This window comes from Scyliorhinus torazame, chromosome 10 (genome assembly GCF_047496885.1).
Source record: "Scyliorhinus torazame isolate Kashiwa2021f chromosome 10, sScyTor2.1, whole genome shotgun sequence".
Classification (NCBI taxonomy): Eukaryota; Metazoa; Chordata; class Chondrichthyes; order Carcharhiniformes; family Scyliorhinidae; genus Scyliorhinus; species Scyliorhinus torazame.
In genome coordinates this window covers 70,461,715-70,476,625 of record NC_092716.1, presented here as the reverse complement: position 1 = coordinate 70,476,625, position 14,911 = coordinate 70,461,715, and the positions used below count along the sequence as shown (strand labels likewise).

Genomic DNA, 14,911 nt, shown 5'->3' with positions numbered 1-14,911 from the left:
TGACTACAAATGAGTTGGTAACCTTTATATCATTTGTTCATTGACATGATCTGTGGACTTCTGCTGTAGAATGAAGATAGAGGCTCAATTGATTTAAAATTCTTATGTATTCACTGTGGCCATTGCTATTACTCATCCATCTGAAAAGACAAACACTTTATTTTATGCAGTTTGAAAAAGTAGCTAGGTTTATAAGATATAGACATGCGTGAAGCTGTGCTCTTTTTTTTTAAAACACTAATTATTATGCTGACCGGGATCTTTGAGCAGTTCACAGCCAGGCAAGATGTACAACATACTTTATACATGTCGTGTTTCAAATGATTTCAGGCATCTGAGAAAGCCACAAGATCCAATAATCCCAGTTTCAGAAAGCTCAAGTGTCCTCAGAGATCAATCTCGAATCGAAACGTCAAATAAAGTGAGTGCATAGCTTAGATTGGGTTCTATTTGAAAATCACTTGGAAAACAGTATTAGCCACACTTGTGGCTGCTTTGGGCCACAGGGACCATGGCAAAATGTTATCAAATTCTGAAATTTTTCCTCATGATTAAAGCCCAATGTTTCAGTCTAAGTGCACTTTTATTTTAATAAGAGCAACTTCTAAGCTCGGTCTAAATCTTCTCGCCATTTGACATTATCTGTTGCAGCAGTGGGAGCAATAATGATGTTGGGAATCATCTGGGGCAGCTTTTATGTTTATCTGTGTATAAGAACAAAGCAAGGTTTAATGCTCCTCCTATTATCCCCAGTGATATTGTATTAGAAACTCTCTTGAGTAGATGCACTATTACACTTCAAAACATAATGAAGATTGTGATTCATGTTTCCTTTGCTCAACAGAAATTGCAATGCTCTATAGAATGAATTTGTGATCTTCACGTGGATTATGTCTTCACATCTGATATAAAATCAATTGCGTGGAAGATAAAACAAAAATTTGTCAGAAGAAAATTCCACGTTGTGTGCCTGTTTGCATTAATTTCATTCCCAGAAACTACTTCAGACTTTTGAACACTATCTGGAAAACATCACTGAGGAATTTTAAACGGCAAAGAGAGAGGAACTGAATGCCCAATGGGTTACAATAGAATCTCTGACTTATGGCAGGACATGTGGGAATAATTTCAGTTGTTGGCTAGGCATTTTGTTTTATGCTGCCTACAATTTTTAAAGTAAAGTTCTACTTCTTTAGATTGAAACTATTGTAAATAATCTTTTAGTGAAATTGTGACGTGCACAGATTGCTTTAATATTAATTTAGTTACTGTGAGGGCAGTACGGTGGCACAGTGGTGAGTTAACACTGCTGCCTACGACGCTGAGGACCCAGGTTCGATCCCGGCCCCGGGTCACTGTCTATGTGGAGTTTGCATACTCTCACCATGTCTGTGTGGGTTTCACCCCCACAACCTAAAAATGTGGATTGGCCATGCTAAATTGCCCCTTATTTGGAAAAAAATAATGGGGTACACTAAATGTATTTTTTTTGAATTTAGTTATTGTGTGACAGTAGGTACAGAAGTGCCTGTGCAAGTACCTGAAGAGGAATCGTGAGCAATCCTGTGAAGAACTAAAGGAAGAAATTGTGGTTCAAAGTGTGGGATAACTAAAATAAGGCCAGGAAATGCTAGAAATATACATTCTGCTGGGAAAAGAGGTTTAAACGTCAATGGAGATCCTTCATCAGAGCAGAGAACTGTGGTTAAAATTATTAGGGGAATTTGAGGTAAAATGGGATGCAAAAGTGCGAAAATATACTCAATCCCAACCCCACTTTCAATTTTCATGGAGGTGCTAAGAGTGTGGGACGGGGGACGGCATTGAGGGGGAGGCAACCAACCTGTTTCCAGGAGACAGGTCGCTAATTTAAATATTTTAATGATGTTGTGTACCTCAGCTTTATTCCTCAATTCGAACATTAATGCTGGTTCTCTGATTTTCCCAGGAAGCCTGACAGCTGAAAGGTGGCGAGGACTGCTGCATGGGACTGGTACATCCTATTCCAGTCCTGCTTGTGGGCCGGTAGGTGCAAGAGGGCAATCATCAGTTCCCTAAACATCCCACGGATCTGACCCTTCCCAGCCCCACATAATCCAAAGCCCTTCTGATATGTTCGCAGCCCATGATCCTTTCCCGATCCCCTATTTCCGTCACTGGCTGTCAGTGATCTTCTCTCCACTTCTATGATCTGATTCCCTCTACAGCCCACTGTCACCCTTGGGCCCTCCTCTTTATCCTCCACGGGTGCCCCAAAATCTTATTTTCTCCAGCCCCATTACATTCGGAGGGATCTGAGTGAATGAACAACTGCACTGCCCATTCCTTCAGCCCATCTGTAATATATTGGTTCCTAAGTTTCTGTTCTTGTGTTACTTCACTGTAGAAGCCATGGGAAAACTGCAGTACAGCTAAGCTATATGGTTAACCATGGAGCGAATTTTACGAAGATGAAGCCCGCGTGCGCTTGACCTGAACTCATGTGAAATTGCACGAGAAGGCGTCAGACGCGCGTCATGATGTTATGGTGCCCTCACATGATCTCGCGGTCTATGGGCGCGGTTCCGACACTTGTGCATGCCCATCGGCAATTGAAAGGGCAATTCTGCATGCAATTGGCCCTACTTCTCCATTGGTCTGTGCGCTTTTATGCTTGGCACACAGGCCAATCGTCCAGGCAGCGAACACGTCTTTTCATCAATCCCGATCCAGGGCGGGATAAAATGTCCGGGACAAAATAAAATAGAAGAAAATGTTTTGAGGGTTGAGGTATTGTGTGTTATGCTGCCAGTTACTTGACTCTGCATGATAGAGAGAGTTTGCAGCATTATTTTGGTGCCACTGTTTTTGGAACAATTATGCAGCTCCCTGAGGCAGGTGTAAGCTTTCAGGGAGCTCGTTGGGAACGCCCGCCTGCACCTTCACTTCTCTTGGTGCCCTCTCTCCCCGGCAGCGCTCAGCATTTCAGAGCATGCAAGCTTCAGGCCTGCTCCCAGCACCGTGGGGTGTGCACGTCTGATGGGCGCAAAGCTCAGACCGATAATTTTAGATTCTCTCTCCTTTATTTTTCTTTCTGATCAGTGTATTGAGTATGGTTTGCCCTTTTATTTGCCTGGTGCAGGAAAAGATGCCAAAGAAATCTGCATCTCATTTGCATCACACAAACAGCTTGCACGAGTGGATGAGGTAATTTAGCTGAACATTTTGTCATTTTGTTCTGCAAATTCCAAATGTAACCAACCCGAGCCAATGCTAAGATATTTATCAAACATTTCAAGCCTCAATTTCCCACTAGTTAGCATGATAAAACCGGTGTAATCTGGGCAGCAGAAGAGGCAAACCAAGTGTGAAGCAAATTCGCTGCCTCCCCCACCCTTTCCTTGGCCACACACCTCTGTTTCTGTTATGATTTTCCGCAAGAAGTGAACGGAGTTTGTCCAAGTTTGGATGGCTGCATTAACGTAGCTGCTGTTTGAGCCCAAGCACCGTCAATGCGATTATGCCGATTAGTATTGTTCAGTGGGTTAGTCACAGAGAATTTGACTGAATTTGAGGAACTAGGAAATGGGTTGAGGTCAAGAGCATGTGCAAGAGGTAGTTAGCAAATTCGGCCACTGCAGATCTGTCGCCATTATGTTCACTGGGGGAAAAAGGAATTGCTGGCCTCTTTCTCGTGTCAAGGGCTGGTTGTAAAAAGAACATTGACTGAAGGAACATAGCTTGGGAATGTGACAATGAGTTAAGTCAAATATTGCCTGATGTTTCAGGTCTGCATTTGGTGTCCAGTCTTGAAGCCACGAGTACAGCAGCAATCTCTGCTGCCCAAGACCATACTCAGTAAATCTCTTTATCGCTTATTACAGACAAGAATTATCCCTGAGATTGGTGGGACCTTGCATGCTGCTGCAGTGTTTTAAACGCTTGTAGCAGCTTAAAGGGGCATTACCTTCACTGGCTAAAGTGGGAGCATAGCCCGGTGGAGTGTTCAATTACATTCTCTAGTAGTTGGAGGAATAGAGGCACTTCACCTCTTTCTGTGGCAGGTTCAGCTGAGGAATGATGTCCTCTTCCTGAGGGATGGACGGCACATAGAGTTTGGCGAGTGGCCTGGCAGCCACGTATTTGAATGCCAGCGGCATTGTTCCAAAAAACAAGCTACGGTGTTGCAAGTAATTCGATGGTTTTATTTTTTTGTCTGTTTTCTGTCATGGGATGAGGGCATCACTGGCAAAGGCAGCATTTGTTGTCCATGCCTAATTTCTACAACTGAGTGGCTTGCTCGACCATATCAGACAGCAGGTAAGAGCAGTTGAACTATATTGCCGTGGGTCTGGAGTCACATGTAGGCCATGTTGTGTTTTGTGTTATGACCATGGTAATGATGGACACAGAACATTTAGTTGTTGAACTGGAGAGATGATTTATTAACAAACAGCGGAAAGATGGCTAACGAACTATAACACAGACGATGGCTACTAATTGAATGCAGTGAATTCTCCTGGAGCTATTCTAAGTGTGACTATCCTCTTGTACGTCTTACTACCAACGGGTGGGTGTCTCAAGTCACATGATAGATCTCTATCGCCACCAGCTGGTTGAAGGTCGCATCACTAACCATGGGCGGGATTCTCCCCTACCCGGCGGGGCGGGGGGTCTCGGCGTGATGGAGTGGCGGGAACCACTTCAGCGTCGGGCCGCCCCAAAGGTGCGGACGTCTCCGCACCTTTAGGGGCCAGGTCCTCACCTTGAGGGGCTAGGCCCGCGCCGGAGCGGTTTCTGCTCCACCAGCTGGCGGGAAAGGCCTTTGGCACCACGCCAGACGGGGCCGAAATGTCTTCGTGGGCGACACGGGTCCGCACATGTGCAGGAGCGTCAGCGACTGCTGACGTCAACCCCGCACATGCGCAGGGAAGGGGGTCTCTTCCGCCTCTGTTAGAGTGAAGACCATGGCGAAGGCGGAAGAAAAAGAGTGCCCCCACGGCACAGGCCCGCCTGTGGATCGGTGGGCCCAGATCACGGGCCAGGCCACTGTGGGGGCACCCCCTGGAGCCAGATCACCCCGCGCCCCCCCCCCAGGACCCCGGAGCCCGCCCGCGCCGCCTTGTCCCGCCGTTCAAAAGGTGGTTTAATCCACGCTGGCGGGACAGGCATTCCAGCAGCGGGACTTTGGCCCATCGCAGGCCAGAGAATCGGCGGGGGTGGGCCCGCCGACCGGCGCGGCGCGATTCCCGCCCCCGCCGAATCTCTGGTGGCGGAGACTTCGGGACACGGCGGGGGCGGGATTCACGCCAGCCCCCGGCGATTCTCCGACCCGGCAGGGGGTTGGAGAATTACTGAACTGTGCACAGGCATATCACCACATCCCCTTTCCTCTGGAACTGTTAACATTTACATCCAAAAGTAACTCTGTCTTACAAAAAATGATTTGCATCATAATGTTACACGTCATATGTACAAATGCAACTATGCTTTACACAACATGATATTCCTGATAATTTTAAATATGTCCCTTGTGCATAGCTTATTGGACATTCACAATGATATCGTCCCGTTGCTTTTCTGAACTTGATCGGCTACTCGATGTCGCTTTAACATTCGGAAGACTGGTTTTCTGGCCGGTCTTTTTTGTTTGACCAACTTGTTAATATTTGTAACGTGATGCTTCCATTTCTTTCTTTGTGTGCTTGTCTGCCTGTCGGCCACGTTACCGATGCCGCCTTCTTCAGTGTCGCAGGTGCTACCCAGTCGACCCACTGTAATGTCAATTCTCCTTTTCGGAGCCTTAGCTGGACCGATGAGTTTTGGTTGATCCATGGTTGTGTCGGCACGCTGAGCTGCATGCCCAACACCTGGTGAAACGTGCCGTGTCGGCATACTTTTGGATGATTGTGCAGTTGCAGTCAAGTCTGCAACTTCAGGAACAATCTGCAAACCCTCACGATCCGATGTCTGGCTGGTACAATGTCCTCAACGTTAGGCATTGCTTCTTTATTTTGTGTTTGAGTCCCAATTGGTGGTTCATCCTCACTTGATATGAGGATATATGGTTCGCCTTTTGTTGGAGAGCCAATTAGTGGCTCATTCTTCTCCAATATGACGATATATGCTTCGTCCTTTGTTGTAGAACTGCACACATTCCAGCACATATTTTGGCGGATTGGCCTCGAGTGTTGGGGAGCCCACTGCAGGGACAATTTTGTGGGCCTGAGATGATTCATGGTATGCCTCTGGAGCCAGTTTCTCCAGAATGAGGATTATTTCTTCAGTCACCAGTCTACTCACAGTTGAGGTGCTCTCATCTGATGTATCTGCTCCTGCAATCTCACTTTCAGCCTCTGCTCACGACATCTTGGAGCTATCACACTTATCGCTGTCCTTCGCGGATTGGTTGTCCCTTGTGCCCACCTCGGTACAACTGCCAAATAAACTGAATAGACTTTCATAGTCTTCCTCCTCTGGTTCATCATCTGATTCTTCACTATCCTCATCGTAATCGTTGTCATCGTAATTATCATCCTGGTAATCATCATCCTGGTAATCATCATCATGATCATCATCATCGTAATCATCATCTTTTCCTGTGAAGTATAGCACTGCTCGTGAAATTGTGAGTTCATGCAAGAAGTGACCAATTTCCAAGTCAGCAGCGAATCTTGTTGCAGAACATTCATCCAGCTCTCCATGCTCTGGAAATACAGGAGGACTAAAAAAATTAAAGAAAGAGCCATTTGGCCCCGTTTTCGTGTCTGTAAAACCAGTCGCCCGACCCTACTGCTTCTGCTTTGTTTTAATGATTTTCACTGTGACATTTGTTTCTTTCTTCCAGTCGATCTGGCACCCTCTGCAGCCCGTGATTTGAAAGATGAAAAAGTCTGACCCATCAGGATGCGACTCCATCTGGTATGTTTTTGTCAGTACCTCGTTTGTAAAATACTCATTCAGCTCAAACTTAAACTCCAGAGTAAAACTCATTGGCTGTCCAGGATCAGAAAATTTAACGTTTACATTTGTAGATGCTTTAGGATAGACTCATCGTGCTTCTGTACCATGCTGCTGAGCAAATCCTCAGTTTTGAAGACTGTCAACCAGAATTCTGGAATTTCCGCTGGGTCTTCCATCTTTTCGTCTGGCTTATCTTCCCCCACTTCAACTTTCGCTTGCATCTCATCGGATAACTGCGCCATTATATTTCCTTGCCAGTTGCAATGATCCTCCATCTTCCAGAATGACGCAAAAATGTTTCAGGTTGAGCGCACTGATCTGCTGTGCAGCTAGCTCACTTGCATGGCAGATCTTGATCGCGTTTTCTAATTTCAGGTCTTCGTCCCTTAATAATCTCTCATGTACTTTATCATTTGATATCCCAAACACTATCTTGTCGCGGGTCATCGACGATTTTAAGGTACTAAAAGTGCACAATTGCACCTTCAACCGCAAGTTGGTTGCAAAGCTATCAAAAGATTTGCCTGCTTTTTGGAATATGTACCGTTCAAATGTTTTGTTTTTCTTCAAAGAGCAATGCCGGTCAAATTATTTTATTACTTCATCAAAGCTCTTGCTTTCCTCTTCGCTGTTGAACACAAAAGAGTTGTATATTTCTATTGCTTGAGGACCTGATACCATTAGTAGCAACGCAATACTCAATACGTCTTTAGCCTGTGTCTGCAGGCTAAAAGCAGCAACACAGCATCTAAATTGCTGCTTGAATACATGCCAATTTTCATCTATGTTTCCCGAGACTTGAAGCTGGTGGGGTGCCTTCAAACCTTCCACCTCTAACTTCACAGCCTTATGTTGCGTTGATTTCCAGATGGCTGTAGTTCACTAGGCCGGCGGAAGAATTTTCTCTTTTCTTTCTTCAGCCTATTTTGCCCATCTTCTCCATTGTTCTCTTTAATTGTTCTGCACTCCTGGTACCATGTTGTGCTCTGTGTTATGACTGTGGTAATGATGTATACAGAACATCTAGTTGTTGAACTGGAAAAATGATTTCTTAACAAACATGTGGAAAGATAATTAACGAACTATAACACAGACGATGGCTACTAATTGAATTCAGTGAATTCTCCTGGAGCTACTTCAAGTGTGCCTATCCTCTTGTATGTCTTACTACCAACTTGTGGGTGTCTTGAGTCACATGATAGATCACCATCGCCACCAGCTGGTTAGAGGTTGCATTGCTAACTGTATACAGAATTGTGCACCGGCATATCACCACAGGCCACACCAGGTAAGGACAGAAAATGTCCTTCCCTGAAGAATAATAGTGAAGCAGATAGGTTGTAATGACCATTAATGGCAGATTCAATATTACACAGACTAGTTTTCAATTCCAGATTGTATTAGATTAAATTCCACCAGCTAATTTGATTTTATTTGATTTGATTTATTGTCACATGTACCGAAGTACAGTGAAAAGTATTTTTCTGCGGCCGAGGAATGTATACAATACGTACATAGTAGTCACAAGAATAATCAACAGGGAACATTGACCAATGGTACATCGACAAAACAGTGATTGGTTACAGTGCGGAACAAGGGGCCAAACAAAGCAAGTACATGAGCAAGAGCAGCCTAGGGTGTCATAAATAGTGTTCTTACAGGGAACAGATCAGTCTGAGTGGGAGTCGTTGAGGAGTCTTGTAGCTGTGGGGAAGAAGCTGTTTCTATATCTGGGTGTGCGAGTCTTCAGACTTCTGTACTTTCTGCCTGATGGAAGGATCTGGAAGAAGGCAATGCCTGGGTGGGAGGGGTCTCCGATAATGCCGTCTGCCTTCCTGAGGCAGCGGGAGGTGTATACAGAATCAATGTGGGGGTGGCAAGTTTGTGTGATGCGTTGGGCTGAGTTCATCAGATTCTGCAGTTTCTTGCAATCTTGGTCTGAGTAGTTGCCATACCAGGCTGTGATGCAGCTGGATGGTATGCTTTCTATCGCACATCTGTAGCAGTTTGTGAGAGTCGATGCAGTCATGCCTAATTTCTTTAGCTTCCGCAGGAAGTAGAGACATTGTTAGGCTTTCTTGACTGCTGCATCAGCATCAGTGGACAAGGACAGACTGTTGGTGATGGTGACCCCCAGGAACATTAAAGCTATCGACCACCTCCACTTTGGAGCCATTGATGCAGATGGGAGTGTGTGATGTGCTACACTTCCTGAAGTCGATGATCAGTTCCTTGGTCTTTCCAACATTGTGCTGTTGTTGCGGGATTTGAAATCATGTCCCACGAACTGCTAAATCCTGAGCAGTGTTTCAGTAACATTACCATTACACCACCTTTACCAGGTGTGCCACACCAACAACATGCAATTATATAGCCCTATTGACATAGTGGAACATTCTAAAGTCCTTCACAAAAACGTTATTAGATAAAATCTGACATCAAACCACATAAAGAAATATTAAGACCAAAAGCTTGATCAAGGACACAGTTTGAAGAAGCAACTAAGAAGGAAAAACAGGTGGACATCTTTAGGAGAGAATTTCAGAGTTTAGGACCTAAGATGAAGGTATGGCAACGCAAGGTGAAATAATTGAAATCAGGGATACACAAGGGCACATCATTAGAAGAATGCAGAGATCTCAAAAAGTTGTAGTTCCACGAGAGTTAGATAGGAATGGATGAGGTCACGGAGAAATGGGAGCACAAAGGTCATTTTAAAAATGAGGTATTGTCAGACCAGGCTAAGGTAAAAACTTCCACTCAAATCTTTCATTGTTTCATCTGCCCTAGATGTCACACATTGAATGCTTCCTGCATCTTCCTCTTATGGAGCTTTGAAGGTCACAGATAATTTGTAATGTGATCAAAAGGAAGATCATGTGATTAATTGATGTAAAGTTGGGTGGAATTCTCCAGCGCAAATGAGAAAACGATTCCCAATCCTTCTCTATGCAAATTTATGGATGATGAGAATTGAGAGAGAGTCCTTTGGGAATCCTATTATCGGGCCGCCATTTTGAGCAGGCTGCCCAATAGGAAGGTTCCACGGCCAGCCACCCAATCCCCCATGCATCGCGATTCAGTCTCCCACTCATGGATTTTCTCGTTACCCTCTCCCCCTCCAGAGCCCCCTAAAAAAGAGAACCTACAGAGACCCCCTAAATAAAGAGACCTCTCCACAGAGATCCCCTAAATAAAGAGATCCTCCAGAAACCCCCTAAATAAAAGGACCCCCCAAAAACTCCCTAAATAAAGAGACCCCTGCAGAGACCCCCAAATAAAGGGACCCCCAAAGACTCCCGAAATAAAAGTACCTCCTCCCAGAAACCCTTAAATCATAGAATTTACTGTGCAGACAGAGGTCGTTCGGCCCATCGAGTCTGCACCGGCCTTTGGAAAGAGCCACTTAAGCCCACACCTCCACCCTATCCCCATAACCGAGTAACCCCTCCTAACCTCTTTGGACACTAAGGGCAATTTATCATACCCAATCCACCTAACCCGCACATCTTTGGGCTGTGGGAGGAAACCGGAGCTCCCAGAGGAAACCCACGCAAACACGGGGAGAACGTGCAGAACAGACAGCGAACGAGCTGGGAATTGAACCTGGGACCCTGGAGCTGTGAAGCAACTGTGTTAACCACTGTGCTACCGTGCTGCCCCTAAATTAGATACTCCCCAGAGACCTCCTAAATAAAGAACCCCCCCCCCCCCCGCCCCCACAGACCCCACAGAAAAGTGACACCTGTCAGGATGCTCCCAGAAAAGCGACTACTGTCAGGAAGCCCCTCCAGGAGAGAGACACCAGTCTGGAAGCTAGAGAGCAGTCCAAGACAATGGAAACAATTACTGCTGGCTCAGACAGAGAAAGCACCACGTGTCAATTCCTGGAAAAAGAGTGGAATCGATCAGGGTGTAAAATGAGCTTTAAACCCAAACCCACACTGTGCCCAGGTAGTGGGTTAGGCTAGAATTGAGCCTTTCTTTTTTGTCACAAGAATTGAAATTAAAAGTAAGTATGTTCCAAAGAAAGAGTTAATTATTGGTACAGTACCCAGGACTTTGATTCAACATTCAGATGGATCAGATACTGAGAATGAGGCACAGTCTTAGGCTGAAGTAATTAAAGGAATCAAGTGAATGTTTATTTGCAGAGAGAATTGTGCTTATAAAAAAAGCAATAATTGCCAACAGTAAACTTCAAATGACTATCAGATGCACTAAAGAAGGGTGGCCTAAGTATATTAAGAAAGCATTGTACTATACGGGAGAATTGGGAACAATGGCAAGCCTGTTAATGCACTGGATCAGGATTGTAATCCACAAACAGTGTGGAGTAAGATTACAGACAGAATTCACTGGGGGAAGTCAAGGACTGACAAAATGCGAGGAATGGGCGAACATATCTGTGTGGTGGTCAAGCACCAGCAAAGATGTAAGAGAGAAATGTTCTCAAGTGAATTTTGTCACATTAATAAATCAACTCAAAAGAAATAACTTTGATGACAACAGCAACCTTGGCAGAAGATTACAGTGGATTGCATAAGCCCAGAGGACAAGAGCGCATTGTCATTACGTGCTATTATTTCCAGAATTCTTGAAGCATCTTATCTAACAGATGTAAGTAGTCATCCAGTTATTGGCAAATTTAAGAATATGTTAATAGTTGGGTACCTCATAGCATTGATTTCAGATAATGGAACACAGCTCACATCGACAGAGTTTCCAACTCGGCAAGGCTTTGTACAAACTACCGAAAAGCCCTTTCAATTAGTTAATTGGCTGGTTGAAAGGCCTGAACAAACCACAAAGTCTGAAGTAAAAAGAATTATTCCTCGTATTACAGAATTACAAAGCAGTCCTGATTCCTGCAAGAAGCAAAAAGCACTTCACTTCACAGTTAATGTTAGAATGGGCATTTTTAAAACTCCAACGGGTAATTTTCAACCTGGTTTTAATAGAATGGAAAATTGAGCAGGACAAACCCAGTTTTTATTCACTTACTGAAGCTGGAAATGGCCTCCGAGAGTTTCCACATTGTCCATTTTTACAACAGACCGGTTTGCAATAACTGAGGTGGAATTGTGCTGCAAAGAAAGTCTGGTTTCTACCAGATCTCTGATTAAGCAAACCATCAACATCCTGAAGCAGAGGAGAAGAGGTTCCTCTGCTTGGATAGACCTGGAGGCATCCTGGAAGAGCGAGTCTTCAGATTTGTTGTCGTACACATCATAGTGGGGGTCGGTTAGCTCAGTTGCATGAATGGCTAGCGTGTAGTGTAGAATAATGGGTTCAATCCCCATGGGTTCAATCCCCCTTCCAGCAGTGGTAGTTCCTGGACGATGACCTCCTTGCTGCTTTATGCAGACAGATGCCACTCAAGCTATTTTTTTAAATACATTTTTTATAAAGTTGCAACCTTCCCACTTGCACTTTCATGTCTCCTTCGCCCACCTCAGGATCTTTTATTTGTCTAAGTGAGCACTGATGCCTCACAGCATCAGAGACCCGGATTTGATTCTGCCCTTGGGTGACAGTGTGGCGTTTGCACATTGTCCCCGTCCCCCTAGGTGGCGTTACGGGGATAGGACAGGGGATTGGGCCTAGGTAGGGTGCTCTTTCATGGGTCGGAGGACACTCGAAGGGCCGAATGATCTCCTTCTGCACTGTATGTATTCTATGATTCTATGAAGTACCTGTGGAGTGGGACCATGTGGTAGTCACCACTGTTGTATTATATTGTATATATGGGTATTACGGTAAGGCCCCTGTACTACAGGTACGGGAGTAGATCCCTGCCTGCTGGCTCCGCCCAGTAGGCAGAGTATAAATGTGTGTGCTCTCCGAACAGCAGCCATTTCGGCCTTCTGCTGGCAGGAGGTCCTCCCCGACGCACTTCGCTCCATTCGGTTGCTCCTGTGCACCGTGTCCAACGAAACCCCCCATGAACGTCTCTATGCCTTCCCCAGGAAATCTACACCCGGGGTTTCGCTCCTAACGTGGCTGGCAGCTCCAGGACCCGTTCTCCTCCACAAGCACGTGCGGCTCCACAAGGCGGACCCGTTGGTTGAGAGAGGACAGCTACTCCATGCGAACCCGCAGTACGCCTACGTAGCATACCCCGACGGCTGCCAAGACACAGTCTCCCTCAGGGACCTGGCACCAACTGGGGCCCCACAGCCCCCCCCCCCCCCCCCCCCCAGCGCCGGTGCCACCCTCCCCTCCCCCCGGTGCACCCCACCGCAGCCCCCGCTCCAGGACAATCCGTCCTCCCCTTGCTCCCACCCGGGGATGAAGAGGATTGCGACACGCTCCCGGAGTCACCGAAGACCAACCTAATGCCTGAGTCGCCACCAGCACTGCGGCGCTCTCAACGACAGATCAAGGCGCCCGATCGTCCAAATTTGTAACCTTCTCTGTAATTTTAAAACCAATCTGTATGTATATAGTTTTCCACCACCCCCGCTGGACTCATTTTTAACATGGGGTGAATGTGGTAGTCACCACTGTTGTATTATATTGTATATATGGGTATTATGGTACGGCCCCTGTACTACAGGTACGGGAGAAGATCCCTGCCTGCTGGCTCCGCCCAGTAGGCAGAGTATAAATGTGTGTGCTCTCCGAACAGCAGCCATTTCGTAAGCTGCTGTAGGAGGCCACACATCTCTATGTAATAAAGCCTCGATTACATTCTTCTCTCGTCTCGTCGTAATTGATAGTGCATCAGACTATGATTGCCTGTGGCAGCTCCCTGGATCTGGGCGACTTCCTCAGCGACCGATGGGCCTGGTCCACTTCAGGAGAGTGTTCAAAAACCCCCTTCCCCCACCATCTGCCTGAACACCTTTGCCACATACTCTGATGCCTTCGCTCCTTCTATGTATTCGGGCAGCCTAACGATCCTCAGATTTTGTCACCTGGAGTGATTCTCCAGGTTATCGATCTTGGCCTTCATTATTTTTTGTCCTTCTGCCAACATCATTACCTCTGACTCAAAGGCGTCAATTGATCCTCATGATCTGAGACCATCTCCTCCATTTTCTGTGCCTCTAACCGCTGTTCCAACCTTTCCAGAGCTTCCCGAGTTGGCCCAGTCACTTTTGCCAGATCGTCCATAATCGCCTGCCTCTGCCTTCTAAATTCTCCCATCAGGAATTCCACCAACTTCTCAGTCATTCACTGAGCGGGCAACGATGCCACAGGTCCCTCTGCTATGTTTTCCACTCCTGCGCCACGCGTGTCTTCTGAGTCCGAAGAGAGTGCTTTGCTTAACGCAGTCCTCCTCTGGTAATGTTTAGACATCCCTCACAGGAGGATGAATTCTAATTCTTCCACTATATCACTTTTTCACTTGCACGGCCCCCGCTAAATGGGCAAAAAAGGCCAAAAATCAAGTCATCAGGCAAGAGCCACTTTATCATAGAATCGAAGAATTTACAGTGCAGAAGGAGGCCATTCAGCTCATCGTGTAAGCACCGGCCCTTGGAAAGAGCACCCTACAAAAGCCTACAGCTCCACCCTATCCCTAAAACCCAGTAACCCTACCCAACCATTTTGGACACTAAAGGCAATTTAGCATGACCAATCCACCTAACCTGCACATCTTTGGACTGTGGGAAGAAACCGGGGCACCCAGAGGAAATCCACGCCGACGCGGGGAGAACATGTAGACTCCGTACAGACAGTGACCCAAGCCAGGAATCGAACATGGGACCCGGGAGCTGTGAAGCAAAAGTGCTGACTAACTGTGCTACCGTGCTGCCCTTATCTGCGACCTCTCACTTCATGGCCGCCACCGGATGTCTAAAATTCATTTTTTACGGGACATGGCTTCATTGGCGAGGCCAGCATTTGTTGCTCATCCCTAATTGACCTTGGGAAGATGGTGGTGAGCTGCCTTCTTGAACCGCTCTAGTCCTTCACCTACTGTGCTATTAGGAAAAGAGTTCCAGGATTTTGATCCAGC

At 46.1% G+C, this 14,911-nt stretch overlaps 1 pseudogene; it reads right to left on the bottom strand.

Moving 5' to 3' along the window:
• Window positions 1–6,339: 6,339 nt before the first annotated feature.
• On the bottom strand, window positions 6,340–7,217 carry LOC140430224 (nucleosome assembly protein 1-like 1 pseudogene; annotated as a pseudogene).
• Between the last annotated feature and the right edge of the window lie 7,694 nt (window positions 7,218–14,911).